Source organism: Macaca thibetana, chromosome 5 (genome assembly GCF_024542745.1).
Source record: "Macaca thibetana thibetana isolate TM-01 chromosome 5, ASM2454274v1, whole genome shotgun sequence".
NCBI lineage: Eukaryota > Metazoa > Chordata > Mammalia > Primates > Cercopithecidae > Macaca > Macaca thibetana.
Genome location: NC_065582.1, coordinates 48,305,021 through 48,320,542, shown reverse-complemented (window position 1 = coordinate 48,320,542; position 15,522 = coordinate 48,305,021). Strand labels below are relative to the sequence as shown.

The 15,522-nt window shown below is 37.2% G+C and overlaps 1 pseudogene; it reads left to right on the top strand.

Annotated features, from left to right (window-relative positions):
- Window positions 1-4,843: 4,843 nt before the first annotated feature.
- LOC126954619 (probable ribosome biogenesis protein RLP24) lies at window positions 4,844-5,423 on the top strand (annotated as a pseudogene).
- Window positions 5,424-15,522: the final 10,099 nt, after the last annotated feature.

Sequence of the window (15,522 nt, the reverse complement as noted above, 5' to 3'; positions counted from 1 at the left end):
ATAAGTTGTGCTGTAGCAAGCCGCAGCAGGAGAGTCACTGTGCTCATCTCTGGGTTATAGAGGAAGCTTATGCCATCTGCATTTAGAGACTCATATACTCCCAGAGGCAGAGAGAATGGTTTCCAACTTACCAAGGCCTATCTAGTTACCACCACTGCCAAATGTCACCTGTCAGCAACAGGGGCAACTGCTGCACCCTTGATGGGGTATCATCACTTGGGGAGACAAATCAGAGAGCCACCCCAGAAAGGCTAGTGGTTCATTATCAGTGGAATAGATCCACATTCTTGGAATAGGCCTACCTTTCCTTCCTGCAGGGCCTCATCCAGCATTGGTACCTGAGGGCTTATGGAATGTTTGATTCACTGGCATGAAATCCTACATAATATATGTCAGGCCATGGAATCATCTTTAAAGTAAAGAAGGCTGCAGTAATAGGCCTGTGACCATGGGATTCACTGTATCATATAGTGCACCACCCAGAAACTTCCTGCCTGACGATGTGGCGCAGTGGTGTGCTGAAAACACACCGAAGCAGCAGTTCAGAGGCGATACTCCGTAACAATTTCATACCATCCTTCAAGTTACAGATATGCCTTGACCCACAGGTATTCCTATTCCAATGTGTTTCCAATAGATAAAGTGCATGTGTGGTAGGTTGAATAGTGTCACTTTAAGGTCATGTTCTTCTGGAATGTCAGAATGTGACCTTATTTGGAAGTAGGGTCTCTGAAGATGTAACTCGCTAAGATGTCAGTTAATTAGGCTAACATCTTAGGGGTTGGGCTTATATCCAAAGGTTAGGTGGGCTCATATCCAAAGATGATGAGAGGACACACAGACACACAAGAAAGAAAGCCATGAGAAGATGGAGTCAGAGATTGGCGTGATTCATCTACAAGCCAAGGAATGCTAAGCATTGCCAGCAACCACCAGAAGTGAGAAGAGAAGCATGGAACAGATGATCTCTCAGACCCTCTAAAAGTAATAAACCCTGCCAACACCTTGATATTGAACTCCTGGCCTCCTGAATGGTGAGAGAATACATTTTCTGTTGTTTTAAGTCATCCAGTTTGTGATAATTTGTTATAGCAACCCTAGGAAGCTAATATGCCATGGGAATTAGGCATGGAAGCAGGAGTTGCCACCACTCCCAGTGATTCACTGGGGAACATTATGCTTCCCATCTCTACACTCCTGGGTTCTGAATGACTAGAATTCTATGTCCTCAAGGGGATACCTTTCTTCATGGGACCCAGTAAGTACCACCATTGGATAATAAGCTGTGCCTGCCACCTTGGTATTTGTGACCTTTTATGTCTAGGGACTGTCACTGTCTTGGCAGAGATAAGTGCCTTTCTTCATCAGAAGGAGGTAGGGCTGCTCTTACCTGACGGGGATAGGGAGGATTATAAGTGGAATCCAGCAACTCACTTGAGTTTTCTAGGTGCTCCTTTGCCCACTTGTGACTATACATGAACATATATGGACATAGCCAGCAGCCACAGGCTATGAAGGGCATAGTGACTAGACTCTTCGGGATGAGGGTTTGGGTTATGCCACCAGATAATTACCAAGACTAACAGAGGTGGTAGTTGTCAGGTAACTTTAGGACCTGCCCCAGCTTCAGAGAGCTGCCTTGGCTGAAATCAGATCCTTCCCAAAGCAGACCCTGCATCTGGTGACTTAAATGACTGGTCTGGCTAATTTAGCCCAACACGGCCCATCATGACAAATAGCTATGAAGTTACTATCCCTATACAGAATCTAATAGTTGACACTTAAGAATATGGGGGTAAATATGCTGCTTCCTCTAAGTTTTGGTCATGGTTTGGCAAACTTCTTGCTGGAATACTGTAATGATGTATGTAAGGTTGACCTTTATAAGTCACCTACCAGCTTCTGCTCATGCAAAATATACTAGTCCATTTCCGAAAGTGAATAGACCATATAGCATGCTCACCTGTGCTTTAGAGAATGGCTGGTTACTTATTTGCCTAATGAGAATAAGTCAAAGAATGAAGCTTAATATATTAATCTCTAATAATATTTTGTGGAACCAGACATAGTACAATGCTAAATCAGGCATATGGAAGCATTTTAAATAAGAAATACAGTGTAGATAGAGGCAAGAGCTTTCTTTTTCTTTTCTTTTTTTTTTTTTTTTTTTTTTTTTTGAGATGGAGTCACAGTCTGTCACCCAAGCTGGAGGGTAGTGGCCTGAACTCCGCTCACTGAAACCTCTGCCTCTGGGGGTCAAGTGATTCTCCTGCCTCAGCCTCCTAAGTAGCTGGGATTACAGGCATGCACCACCGTGCCTGGCTAACTTTTATATTTTTAGTAGAGACAAGGTTTCGCCATTTTGGCCAGGCTGGTCCGGAACTCCTGACCTGAGGTGATTTGCCTGCTTTGACCCCCCAAAGTGCTGTGATTACAGGCGTGAGCTACCACACCTGGCCTGGGCATTTTTGATAAAGAGCTTTGGTGGGAAAGCAAAATAATATGCTAACTGCAATTTGCTGATTTGTATAACTCAATTTTGCCACTAAACAGCAGCACTTTTACATTAAATCCAGGTAAAAATTCAGTTAGCATTTGCTACATGCCCATCGTCAAAATGCTAGAATACTAGGACTGATGAAAGATTTAAAGGTAAATACAGTATTATGTAAGCTGTTAAAGCTTACATTTTATTAGAGAAAATAAGACACTTATATCCAAAGGTTAGGTGGGCTCATATACAAAGATGATGAGAGGACACACAGACACACAAGAAAGCAAGCCATGAAAAGATGCCGTCAGAGATTGGCGTGATTTATCTATAAGCTAAGCATTGCCTGCAACCACCAGAAGTGAGAAGAGAAGCATGGAACAGATTATTCCTCAGACCCTCTAAAAGTAATAAACCCTGCAAACACCTTGATATTGAACTTCTGGCCTCCTGAATGGTGAGAGAATACATTTTCTGTTGTTTTAAGTCATCCAGTTTGTGATAATTCAGTTAAAGCTTACATTTTATTAGAGAAAATAAGACGCAGTACAAGGTTAATAGTAGCTAACATTTGCTATGTGTTCTCTGTACGGCCCAAGCTGCTTTACCTGCATAGGCGCTTTGAATTCTCACAGCAGAGGTAGGGTACAGTATTTAGCTCCCTGAGCAAGCCAGGCCAGTCTCCTCACCCTGCTCTGTCTAGAGCTGTTCTAGTAGCAAACTGCCTGTGCTGCTAATGTGATCGTGGAACCAGAGCACTGTTGTTGCTGCTTCTGTCACTACAAACTAAAGGATCTGCTGCAGCAGTGGAGACCACTGCCTCTTGTCACTTGTGGGTATAACCTGACGGCATCTCTGGTCACATGTCCTGGGGTTTTTTTATTGCCATTGAGGTATGACATACAGTCGGATTTGCTTTTGGTCCACTTTTGTGTAATGGAGAAGTGCAGGCATAGTAAAGCCTCATGGGAGTGACCTCTAACAAATGGGAAACAGAAATTAGTAGATAAACTTACTCCCTCTTCTCCACTTTCATAGTAACTTCAAATGTTCTCTCTGAAGACGTCCTGTGAAATCAAGAAATCGGCTTGTCACAGACTCTGGCCATACAGGACTCTAGCCTGTGAGGTTTCTCTCCTCTCTTCACCGCTTGGTTTCTCCTTCACTAACCCCTGCTTCTGTGGGACTGCACATTTAATATTTTCTGAGGAAACTGGGCTAACGCAGGTAAAAGTTACCAATACCAGGCTGAATGTGTACTTAAGAAAAGTACAAAGGAAATGTAGAATGCGAAAAGGTGGAAATAAGAACTGGAGTCACTGTGGAAGGATTTAAGGATATTCTAGGCTGGATACTGATGGCTCATGCCTGTAATCCCAGCACTTTGGGAAGCTGAGGCGGGTGCATCACCCGAGGTCAGGAATTCGAGACCCGCCTGGCCAGCATGGCAAAATCTTGTCTCTACTAAAAATATAAAAATTAGCCAGGCGTGGTGGTGGGTGCTTGTAATCCCAGCTACTCTGGAGGCTGAGGCAGGAGAATCGCTTGAATCCAGGAGTCAGAGGTTTCAGTGAGCCAAGATCGCCTCACTGCACTCCAAACTGGGCGACAGAGAGAGACAAGAAAAAAAAAAAAAAAAAGAAAAGAAAAAGGATATTCTACATGGGGAGGGACTTCCTAAACAAAGAAAACATTTTTCAAATAAACAAACCTAGAATGTGTTCTTTAAATCAATAAATAATCTTGAAGGTGATTTATATTTTTTGATGAAATTTGTGTTATTCAATATTTTCTTTAGAAGTTATTTGACTTTTGTAGGCGTATGGTAATTTCAGTTCAAAATTGATTTTACTTTGTTAGCTCAGCATCACTGGCTCCAAAAGATTCCTAGCTTTCCTACTTAAATGTAGGAATGTTTGAAAAATCAGTATTTATTACATTTGAAGATACCTGTGTATAATTCTAAAAGAATATTTTTCAAAAGTACTCGTAACACCTTTAGAATAAGTTAATCATTTTCCTAACTGATTTCAAAGGAGCAGCAGATATTTTCAATACAAAATTACTGATATGTTTGCATATATTTTACTGATTCATTTTCAATTTTGGGATCAAATACAGCTTCAAGTCCTGGGTTTATCATTTCTTAAATATTGAGATCTTTTCCTGAGCTTCCTCATCTATAAGGAGAGGGTAATATCTCAGAAGGCTATTTTGATGATTAAATTAGATAAATGCATCTGAATTCTTTTGTACTATTTTAGGCATAATACATCGTAGCTCATAGTTAAATCTCTGATAGGGCAGAAACCAAGAACTTAGGTGTCACTTCCTCTCAAGCTTAGCGTTTTTTTGGTGGGGTCTCATGCGGGTTCAACATGCGTATCGAGAAGTGTTATTTCTGTTTGGGGCCCATCTACCCTGGACACGGCATGATTGCAAGATGTTCAGATTTTGCAAATATAAATGTCATAAAAACTTCAAAAAGAAGCGCAATCCTCGCAAAGTTAGGCGGACCAAAGCATTCCAGAAAGCAGCTGGTAAAGAGCTTACAGTGGATAATTCATTTGAATTTGAAAAACGTAGAAATGAACCTATCAAATGCCAGCAAGAGCTATGGAATAAAACTATTGATGCAATGAAGAGAGTTGAAGAGATCAAACAGAAATGCCAAGCTAAATTTATAATGAACAGATTGAAGAAAAATAGCTACAGAAAGTTCAGGATATCAAAGAAGTCAAGCAAGACATCCATCTTATCTGAGTCCCTCTTGCAGGCAAAGGGAAGCAATTGGAAGAGAAAATGGTACAGCAGTTACAAGAGGATGTGGACATGGAAGATGCTCCTTAAAAATCTCTGTAACCATTTCTTTGGTGTACATTTGAAAATGCCCTTTGGATACTTGGAACTACTAAATTATTTTATTTTTTACATAAGGCCACTTAAATGAAAAGCAATTAAAATACATCTTTCCTACATTGCCATCTACATAACATCAGATATTACGGATGTTAGATTGCATCTCAGTGTTAAATCTTCACTGATAGATGTACTTAAGTAAATCACGAAAATTCTGCTTATAACTATAGAAGTGAATTGTGGATGTAAAATGGTTATGCCATTTGGATAATGGCACTAGGCAGCATTTGTATAGTAACTAATGGCAAAAATTCATGGCTAGTGACGTATAAAATAAAATATTCTTTGCAGTAAAATATTCTCTTTGTTAATGTTATGGGGGGGATACAAAAAGGAACTAACAATTTGTATGGCAGCGTCAGATATTATTTTTATTTTAGTATTTCCTGTTTTGGTTTATTTGCATCTTAGAAGAGCATAATGACATTGATTGATGAAGTCTAATTATGCTGGACTGTTTTGACCTGGTTTAACCCTTCTCGTAGGTAGTTGTGGATGTTGGGGATGAGAACTGAATAATCTTTGCCTGAAGTGACACTACACTCTAGAATTTCCACTTTGGAGAATATTCAGTTCTAACTTGTGATTCCTGGTAGAACAAACATTTTTCTAGCTCAGCAACGATCTAGAAGCAGAGTAATCCCAGCACCTTTTAAAAGTTATTATGTGGTTTTCTTTTAAAAAGCTCCTGTTTTTGGAAAGTAGAATTTATGGGTACAACATATGTTCATTATTTTGTACATAAAATAAAACCATTTAAAAAGTAAAAAAAAAAAAAAAAAAAAAAGAAAAAGAAAAAAGAAAAAGTGAAAAAAAGGAAAAGAAACCTAGAATTTAACCAAGTCAGTGAAAATCATGCTATGCTATGGGTGTCTGTGTGTGAGGGTAATGATCTCTGCCTAAGATGGTACTGCTATTTTAATACATGTGGAAATTTGGCCAGTGTGTTTGTGGTGGTGGTTTTAGAAGAGAGGAATGGTTTGAATTTTATCTCTGTATATATGCTGTGGTTGCCAGACAGCTCAATTATTATAGCTTCCTGCAGTCTGTGCTGTCTACTGAAATTATTATCCCTGGCCCTCACTCTTTTTTTTTTTTTTTAAAGCTATATTGAGGTATAATTGATGTACAATAAACTACACATATTTCAAAAGTACAATTTGACACGTTTTGACATATGTATATATCCATGAAATCATCACCACAATAAACATATTCATCACTCCAAACATTTTCTTTTGCAATCCCTCTCTCCAGTCTCTTCTCTCAACTCCCATCTACTCTGCACCTAGGCAACAACTAATCTGTTTCTTGTCACTACAAATTAGTTTGTATTTCTAGAATTTTATATTAATAGAATCATGCAGTATGTACTCATTTTTGTTTTGGATTTTTTTTTTTTTTTTTTACTGAGTTTAATTATTTTGAGATTTACCCATGTAGTTCATTCCTTTTTTTGCTGAGTGGCATTCCATTGTATAGATTTACCACAAGTTGTTTATCCTTTTGCTTGTTTCTTGACATTTGGGCTGTTTCCAGTTTTTGGCTATTACAAATAAAACTGCTATTTATATTCACATGCAAGTTTTGGTATTAATATACGGTTTCATTTCTTTAGGTTGAATATGTAGGTGTGGAAAGGCTAGAACATATTTAAAAAAACTGCCAAACTGTTTTTTAAAATGACTGTATCTTGTTACATTTCTAGACAACTTATCTTTTTTCTTGCCAGCACATGGTATGCAATCTTTTTAATTTTAGCTCTAATGGGTGTGCTATTAGGCAATAAATATTTAGGATTGTTATGTTATGATCGAGCCTTTTATCATTATGAAATAACTCCCTCACCCTGATCCCCAATAACATTCTTGGTTCTGAAATTTATTTTATCTGATATGTTTATGGCCGCTCCAGCTATCTTTTGATTAGTTTAAATGTGGTTTATATTTTTCTAGCCGTTTACTTTTAATCGTTCATGCCTATATGCTCAAAGTAAGTCTCTTATAGGCAGCATATAGTTGGGCCTTGCATTTTTATTCAATCTGACAATCTGTCTTCTAATTGGGGTGTTTAGATCATTTACATTTAATATGATTATCATTTTCGGTTTATATTTCTCACCCTGCTATTGCTTTCTGTTTGTCCCGCATTGTCTGTGTTTTCTATATTCTCCTCTTTTAAAAAAAATTCATTTGGATTAACCACATTTTTTTTGTGATTTCATTTTATATCCTTTGTTGGCCTATTAGCTATAGTTTGCTGTTTTATTGTTTTAGTGGTTGCTTTAGAGTTTATAGTACACATATCTTTAACTTATCACAGCCTTTCTTCAAGTGATATTTTAACATCTCATATACTGTACAAGAGTCTTATACATTCTTAATTCTCATAAATTTATGTATTTTTTTCTCCTGTTTCTCACCTCTGGATATTTGTGCTATTGTCATGTGCTTTACATTTTACATAAATTATAAACTCCACACTACATTAATAAGCCTAGCTGCAAGTCCACCCAGACTCAGTTCTTTCTCTTCAGGGAGTCCACTGGGCTCCACTTGGGTTTTGCCACCCTATACTGTGGCCTGCAAAATCTCTTAAGGTAGAAGTTTGGGTAATTGCAAGACTCACTCTATTCATTTTTCATCTTTTAGGAATTATTGTCTCTTGAATTACTTGATACCCAGTATCTTAAAAATTGTTATTTCATATATTTTGTGTGTTTTTAAATTTCTTTCAAGTGGGAGAGTAAATCTGATCCATGCTACTTTATTCTGGCTGAGGTGAAAGCTGTGATCCAGATATATTTTAATGCATAGAAACTAGTCCATTAGACATGACTTTCCTTTGGAATATTATTTTTCATCCATGTTTATAAAGATTCTTTTAGTATTTTTAATCCACCAAAGAAAAAAATGCATGGCAAAAAACTACTTGCAGTACTGTGTGTATCTATTCCTAACAAAATAAACTTAGTAATATTAGTAAACTTGCCTTAAAAAATCTTGTCAGTGGTTTTTCATCAGTAAAGTAAAAATAATTCTTACTACCACCTTTACATTTAGTAGATATTTATAAGTTTTTAAAAATATTGTTAGTGAAGGTTTAATGTAAGTATAGATTTTGCTTGTCAGGAGAAACCAGGGCAATCAGTGATCCTTCTTTTTTCTTAATTTTTAAAAGATATAGTTCTATATTCAGAGATGTTCAAGTTTAACTTGTAAGAATCTTATAGTTTTGATGAGAAAACATTTTCTTCCTGCTAATATCTGTACCCTAATAAAAGTTAAGCCTCTATTGCTTCATGGTGGCTAAGAAGGTATAAATGGAAAGAATAGATCTCTGCAGGTCCTTAGGAGATTTGCAAAGTTTGAAAATGCTGCGTATCATCTGGTTTAGTTATTTACCTAATTCAGGGGTCTTCTGTATATTGCTGACTCAGCTCATCCAAACTGTTTATAGGCTGTGCTTCTTGTTTTTCTACAACTGCATATAGTTGTATCTTTACAGAAAATGAAGATTATTGTACTGAATAAACTCTATAAACTAGATCATATGTACCTAGGGTTTAAATTGATAGGCTTATGAGATCCTGGCTCATGGACAGAGATTTTTGGCAGTATTAAATATCTATCTTGATTTAATCATTTCACAAGTATACATATATTAAAATCTCATGTTGAACACTAAGTACATACAGTTTTTATTTGTTAATTATAGCAGAATAAAGCTGGGGGAAATTTTTATCTTAGTACAGTAGGCAGAATAATGGCTTCCTGAGGGTGTTCATGTCCTAATTCCAGGAAACTGCAAATGTGTTACGTTATATCACAAAGGGGAATTAAAGTAGCTGATGGAATTAAATTTGCTAAGTACCTGATACAGGTTGACTATGTGCCCACCCAAATCTCAACTTGAATTGTATCTCTCAGAATTTCCACGTGTTGTGGGAGGGACCCCGGGGGAGGTAATTGAATCATGGGGGCCAGTCTTTACTTGCTATTCTCATGGTAGTCAATACGTCTCATGAGATCTGATGGGTTTATCAGGGGTTTCTGCTTTTGCTTCTTCCTCATTTTCTCTTGCCACCGCCATGTAAAAAGTGCCTTTCAACTCCCGCCATGATTCTGAGACCTCCCCAGCCATGTGTAACTGTAAGTCCAATTAAACCTCTTTTTCCACCCAGCCTTGGGTGTCTTTATCAGCAGCTTGAAAATGGACTAATATAGGCCCTGACCTTAAATCAAAAAGGTTTTTAAAGGTGGAAGACAGGCAGAAGAGAAGATTGAAGTGATGAGATATGAAGAATTGGGTCTTTACCTTCCCAATATGACTAGAATTTCTTTGAACATGAAGTAAGGGGATGATGAGCCAAGGAATATGGCGGCCTCTAGAAGGTGGAAAAGTCAAGGAAACAAATTCTCCCCTAAAGGCTTCAGAAAGGCATACAAGCCTGCCAACACCTTGATTTTGGCCCAGTGAAGCCTGTGTCAGACTACTAACCTACAAAACTGTAGATAGTAAATGTGCATTTTCTTTTTTTTCTGAGATGGAGTCTCGCTCTGTCATCCAGGCTGGAGTGCAGTGGCGCGATCTCGGCTCACTGCAAGCTCCATCTCCCGGGTTCATGCCATTCTCTTGCCTCAGCCTCCCAAGTAGCTGGGACTACAGGCGCCCACAGCACGCCTGGCTAACTTTTTGTATTTTTTGGTAGAGACAGAGTTTCACCGTGTTAGCCAGGATTGTCTCGATCTCCTGACCTCGTGATCTGCCTGCCTTGGCCTCCCAAAGTGCTGGGATTACAGGCATGAACCACCACGCCTGGCCATGTGCATTGTTTTAAGCCCTAAATTTGTGATAATTTGTTATAACAGCAATAGGAAACGAATACACTTAGTTATCTCCCAAACCTTAGATGAAAGTGTAAACACTTTGGCATGTGTCATATGACTATAGGATCAAATGCTTTTACGTAAAACAGTTATTTCAATACAAAATTGAAATGCTTCCAGAATTTATGGTGAAGTATTAGCTAAGCCATAAGTGAGGTGCAGAAAATTATCACATTATAACTCCTCAAAGAGACAAAGCAGAAAGTGAACTAACACAGTCTCACAACATTAGTACTTAGCACATTGTCTGATAGTGTTTATATTAATGAAGAAATTTAAACTGACTCACGAAATGTGAAACTCTATAGTCTTTGGGATATTGTCACTAGGCTATAATTAAAACAAAAGACACCAAATAATTGTTACTGGAAGTCATCTTAAATGCTGTATTTGGTCTCTTGGTTTCTTTATTCAACATTGTCTATAAGCTTTTTACATCAGTGAGGACCAAGTCATTAATGGAACCACAGAACAAACTTATTCTAAACATCGAAACAGTAAAATCTCTTTACAGTGCAACTTCCCTGGGCTAGATGAAGACTAAGGATTCCACATCTGAGTTAATATAAGAAACCATAAAGAGAGAGAAGAAATGCTCTGTAACGGTGTTTCAAATTTGAAAGCTTGCACAGTCCTGAGAAAACAACTGCGGATTCCTAGGATTCCACAGGATGTACTGGTTAAGAGGGCATAGCTCTTTTTGAGAAAAACTTATGAGTTCAACAGAGGTATAAAAGTCAGAGTGAAAATAGCAACAGACTCTTTAAATAGCTCACGCAACTCTGAAGCAAAAATAATTTTTACATAGTTAATGGAAGGAAATGACTACTGTAGAGTAGAATCACAATTATAAACATGAAGGGCAGACACACACACATTGTTATTTTACATTTTGAGATTTACATGTATTCTGTGTAACATTTCTGTAAGAAATATATATGTAACATATATGCTATATATATATTCCTTATTATACAAATTTAGTATAAAGAGTCCTCTTTTTACATGAGGCAAGTTTTTCTTAGCCTCCAAGAGAAGAAAACACAATGAAAGCAAGGTTTGCAGCATCTATATGGCTTTGACCTGTAGGCATCTGGTGCCAAGTGCTTTGTCAGCCCATTACTATGTAACACACCTGATGAGCTCATCAAATTATCTTACTTTGCTGATAGTATTTCTCTGTTTCAAAAAAGAAATGTACTTAATGCTATCAGACAATCATCATAATAAAAAAAGACTCTTGTTATTGAAGTTTTGTTTGCCTGGAAACTCTTGTTGTTGAATAAAAGGAAAGTTAAAAAAATATTTTTTTTTCCTCCAAATTTCGGTCTAGAATGCCACCCAGGCCTCTCAATCTAGCTTTGAACTTGAGTCTAAAGAAAATATTTGATCTTCTTTATCTTTCAACTTGACAAAATGTTCTTCCTTTTTGAAATCCCGCGTTTTGTTTTAAGTGTGCTTGTCCATGTGTTTTATGAAGGTAAAGCTCTTAGAGGTATGATATGAGTCTTTTTTTGTTTAACCTTTGAACATCCTCTTAAGTATCTACCCCACCAAGTTGGCATCCAAAAAATATTTCTCATTAAAATCATACTTGTCCTATAGTGGTTTGGAAGTAATAGAAGAAAGTGTTGGATTTACCTTTTTCACTTACAGGTTTAAATACTTAAAGGTAACATTTCATTTCATTGAACAAATACACATTGAGGCCTTTATGCATGGCGATGGTTAATACTCATTAAATGATAACTGACACAGCCAGCATGACTAAGTTATGTGTTTGATACTTAAGAAACTTAAAAATCATCCATGGATTACAAAATATGCTTGTAATGAAACAAAAAGCCGTACTTGTTTTCAAATAATGTTATTTGGTCAAACGACCAAAGAATACCAGATTCCAGCTCTATAACTACTCCTTATTGCATGAAATAAATATACAGAAAAAGGGCAAACTTATACTTTATTAAAAGATGATGATTTTGCTTTAATCCAATGCAGGACCCTAGTGACCTAGGCTGAAACTTGAGAAAAACTCTTTCCTAAGTGCTTCCAACCTGAAATGCCCACTCAGCGTTTCTTTTCCATGAAAATAGGATGTATAGATGGGGGTAAGAGGAGACATCATAGAGAACACAAATTGTCTCTAGTCACAATGGAGAATAATGAAGAAATATAGCTTATTAAAATATGTCATGTGAGTCTACATAAAATGACAAGGATAATTCAATCTTTGTAAGTGACATTGCTGACTCCGGGATTAACTTTAAATAGCAGGCCTCTGACATTGCCTTAATTTTTGTTAAAATAGAAGTGAGAATATTCTGGCCTGCCATAGTGACTCACATTTGTAATCCCAGTGCTTTGGGAGGCCAAGGCAGGCAGATGGCGAGAGTTCGGGAGTTCAAGATCAGCTTGCGCAACATGGTGGTGAGCACTTGTAGTCCCAGTTACTTGGAAGGCTGAGGTGGGAGGACGGCTTGAACCTGAGAGGTGGAAGTTGCAGTGAGCCAAGATTGCGCCACTACACTCCAGCCTGGGCGACAGAGCCAGACCCTGTTTCACACACACACGAAAAGAAGTGAGAATATTCGGATTTTAAATCAAACAACTTAAATCTATGAGCTTCTGCTTTATGCTAACTGAAAAGTCATTATTAGGAAAGATGTATTAGCTACTAAGATAGCCAGTAATAAGTAATAATATAATTGTGTGTAGTTCAAATAAATGCATTTGCATATCACTTTAGACTACATCTTGAATAATGCAGCATGAATAATAAAAGTCAGCTCTTTTTTTTTCTGGAATTTGTCATTCACTCAGTTTCCATTTTAAAAAGGCACTTAATTTGGCTGCCCTTCAGAGAATTGCTGATTCCTTAGTATGCTGATGTATTCTAATATCAGAATGCTAGAGTGCAGTGACCTTCATTTATAGTTCAACTATGAGCTAAGTCTGAAAATAGACCTCATAGCACCTATTGAGCACGCTACTTTATGAGCAAACTATATAAGGACACTATTTTTTAAGGAAAAGTAAAGAGATCTTGGTCTTAACAGGTATGGGAGAATAAAGAAAACCAACATGGCTGTGGCAGAGAGTGAGAAGTGTCTGCCACCCACAAGAAGAGGAAGAGAAGGATTCCTGCAGGGCTCCTTGCACCACTAGGATGGCTGCAAGATGAAGCTTGAATCCTATGCAGAAATGGTTGGTAGAGCTGCAGCCACACATGCAGCTTTTGGGAGCAGTACAAAATACTTGAAAGAGGGCTTAGAGTCTGCACAGTCACATTTCCATCTATTCTTCTGGCTTCTACCTGACCAGGCCACTCACTCAAACACTACTTTCATCAAGATTACCAGTGGTCTCCATGCTGCCACATCCAAGGATCAGCCTCCCAGTATCATACCCTCTCCTCAATATTTTACACAGGTTGCTACTATCTTTTCCCTCAAACATATTTCGTTTGGTTTCCACCAAATCATACTCTTCCAGCTTTCCTCTTACTACACTGACCATTCCTTCTTAGAGAACTTTGCTGGCTTCACTTCCTTTCTCTACTTTAAATGCTGAATCTAAATGGTGCAACCAAATGCGTGATTGTGCACTTTCTGCCTACATGATCTTGCTACTGGTGCCCTGGGTTCTTGTAACCAAATCGTTTTAGTAGAATTGGCACCAATTCTTATTTAAAGGTCTGGTAGAATTTGGGATGTGAATCCATCTGGTCTTTGGCTTCTTTTTGTTGTTAGCAATTTTAAAACTACAGATTCAATATCTCCGCTTGCTATTAGTCTGTTCAGAATTTCTACTTCTTCCTGATTCAATCTAGGAGGGTTGTATGTTCCCAGGAATTTATTCATTTCCTCAAAATTTTTAGTTTGTGTGCATAGAGATTCTCATGGCAGTCTTAAATGATCTTTTGCATTACTGTGGTGTTGGTTGTAATGTCTCCATTTTCATTTCTCAAACTCTTGGCTGCAAGAAATCCTCCTGCCTTGGCCATCCAAAGTGCTGGGATTAGAGTTGTGAGCCACAATGCCCAGCCCTCCATTTTTATTTCTAATTGAGCTTACTTGAATCTTCTTTCTTCTTTCCTTGGTTAATCTAGTTAATGATCTATACGTTTTGTTTATCTTTCCAAACAACCACCTTTTTGTTTCATTAATCTTTTATATAGTTTTTCATTTTAATTTCATTTACTTCTACTCTAATCTTTGTTACTTCTTTTCATCTGCTAGCTTTGGGTTTAGTTTGTTCTTGTTTCTTTAGCTTCTTGAGGTGTGGCTTTACATTGTCAATTTGTGATCTTTCAGACTTTAATGTAGGCATTGAGTGCTATAAACTTTCCTCTTATAGGAAAGTTCTCTCATAGAACTTCCAGAAGTTCTGATAACTTGTGGGTAACTATTATCATTCATTTTGAATAAATTTAAATTTCCATCCTGATTTCACTGTTAACCCAAAAATCATTCAGGAACAGATTGTTTAATTTCCATGTATTCGTAGACTTTTGAAGCTTTCTTTAGGAGTTGATTTCAGGTTTTGTCACTGTGGTCTGAGAATATATATGATATGATTTCTATTTTAAAAAATTTATTGATACTCGTTTTGTGGCCTATCATATATGCTGTCTTGGAGAGTGTTCTATATTCTAAGAAGAATGTATATTCTGCAGGTCTTAGGTAGAATGTCCTGAAAATATCTATTAGGTCCATTTGATCTAGAGTGTAGTTTAAGTAAAGTGTTTCTTTGTTAACTTTCTACCTTAATGATCTATCTAGTGCTGTCAGTGTAGTGTTGAAATGTTGAAGTCTTTTGCTATTATTGTGTTGCTGTCTATCTCTTTTCTTAGGTCTAGTAGTAATTGTTTTATGAATCTGGAAGCTACAGAGTTAGGTGCACATATATTTAGAATTGCAATATCTTCTTGTTAGGTTGATCCTATTATCATATATAATGACTTTTTTTGGTCTTGTTTTTAACTTTTAAAGTTAAAAACTTTAAAAAACTGCTTGCTTTTGTTTTCCATTTGTGTGGAATATCTTTTTCCACCCCTCTGCCTTGAGTCTGTAAGAATCCTTACATGTTAGGTTTCCTGAAGACAGCAGATGTTTGATTTGTGATTTTTTTTTTAATCCATTCTGCCAAACTGTATCTTTTAAGTGGAGCATTAGACCATTTACATTCAGTGTTAATATTGAGATGTGAGATACTGTTCCA